At 40.3% G+C, this 1,949-nt stretch overlaps 1 pseudogene; it reads right to left on the bottom strand.

Moving 5' to 3' along the window:
- Positions 1 to 1,616: 1,616 nt before the first annotated feature.
- On the bottom strand, positions 1,617 to 1,745 carry LOC116565298 (annotated as a pseudogene).
- Between the last annotated feature and the right edge of the window lie 204 nt (positions 1,746 to 1,949).

Below are 1,949 nucleotides of genomic sequence, written 5' to 3'. Positions count from 1 at the left end.
TATGTTGTATATTGGTATTATTGACATGGAAATGGATTCACAGTAAACAATTATAAGTCTGTTGTTTTTGTTTTTGTAGAGATGGGATCTTGCTATCTTGGCCAGGCTGCTCTCAAACTTCCTGGGTCAAGTGATCCTCCCATCTCAGCCTCCCAAATTGCTGGTATTATAGGCATGAGCCACAGCAACTGGCCATAAGGTATTTTTAAAATGGTTAAGTTTCATTTTTATCCTTTGAGTTTTATAATGGCCTTTGATCTCAAAACAGTAAAATGGTGATTGGATCAATATCTTTAACAACAAGAAAACCAACAGTTGTACATGCTGTAGTTTTCTTACACTTAAACAAAATACTTCCTTATGAATCTTAGTATATGGATATTGCTATAACAACATAGCAAAGACTGGGTATTTTATAAAGAACAGAAATTTATTTATCACAGTTCCGGAAACTGGGTAATCCAAGACCAAGGTGCCAGCAGACTCAATGTCTTTTTTTTTTCTTCTTCTTCTTCTTTTGAGATGGAGTCTCACTTTGTCCCCCAGGCTGGAGTGCAGTGGCGCGATCTCAGCTCACTGCAACCTCCGCCTTCTGGGTTCAAGTGATCCTCCTGCCTTGGCCTCCTAAGTAGCTAGAATTACAAGTGTGTGCCACCATACTTGGCTTTTTTTTTTTTTGTATTTTTTTTAGTATAGATGGGGTTTTACCATGTTGGCCAGGGTCGTCTTGAACTCCTGACCTCAGGTGATTCACCCACCTTGGCCTCCCAAAGTGCTGGGATTACAGGTGTGAGGCACTGCACCTGGCTAAATTCAATGTCTTGTGAGGGCTGATGCCTGTCTCTAAAAGGTGCCATGTGAGGTGTCTCACATGGCAGAAGGCAAAGACGCCAGGACATTCATTTCAACCTCTTTTATAAAATCACTAATCCATTCCTGAGAGCAGAGGTCCTGTGACTGAATCCTTCTTAAAAGGCTCCACCTCTTAACACCATCATCTTGAGATCTAAGTTCCAACGTATGCATTTTCGAGGGACACACATTCAAACCATAGCACCATGGAAGCAAATATTGTTCCGAGGTCTTAGAATAGTGATGTTGGGTTGAATTTCTGAACTCACAAAACTGCCATTATAAGTCCATTTTAGCACCAATCTACATAAAAAAAATTTTAAGAATAAATATTCCCTAGTGCCTTTTAATCATCAAAAATTAGGGAAAGATACATTATCTATTAGAGAGGAATGCACACTCCTAGTTTCTCTTGCTACCATATGAACTTTTCCAGAAAAAAATATCTGTCCTCTCTTTGTTATCTATAATCCATGAAGAAGATTGCCTTGTCTAATATGCAAGTTTGAAAGAAAGGGATAAGATGCTTTGTCTCAACTCTCATTCTCTGCTTTGAAATCAGCATGACTGTTGGGATCATGAGCTCTGGTCTGCTCTGAGCCATCTGCCTTGTAGAGGACAGTAGCCATCCAGCTGGATTCAGACCTGGACCTATTGGGTGTGCCTGGATACACTCTAGACACACCAAAAATGTTTTAGCATATGCCACCCACATAAAAGTTTTAAAAAATATATGTGTGAAACTCTGTGCAAATTTTTTTTAAAGCCTACAGCACCCGGTGTTCCCAGGGAGTCTCCCATGCAAGTACTAACCAGGCCTAACCCTGTTTAGCTTCCGAGATCAGACGAGATCAGACGAGATCGGGGGCGTTCAGGGTGGTATGGCCATAGACACAATTTTTAAATTTTTTATTTTATTTTATTTTTCAAAATTTCCAGTCATACTCTCTAGATAGATTTCACAACCCACTAATGGACCATGATTCAAAGTCTCAAAGCACATCCCAGATCCCCTCTGCCTTGCCCCATCATCTAAGGAGAATCTTCCTAATTCAAGTCTCTCCCACCCCACACCTGATAGTTCCAGAATCTAGGTT

This window comes from Sapajus apella, unplaced genomic scaffold, assembly GCF_009761245.1.
Source record: "Sapajus apella isolate SASKATOON/1434 unplaced genomic scaffold, GSC_monkey_1.0 scaffold39, whole genome shotgun sequence".
In the NCBI taxonomy this organism is placed as follows: Eukaryota; Metazoa; Chordata; class Mammalia; order Primates; family Cebidae; genus Sapajus; species Sapajus apella.
This window is presented reverse-complemented; position numbering and strand designations above follow the sequence as displayed.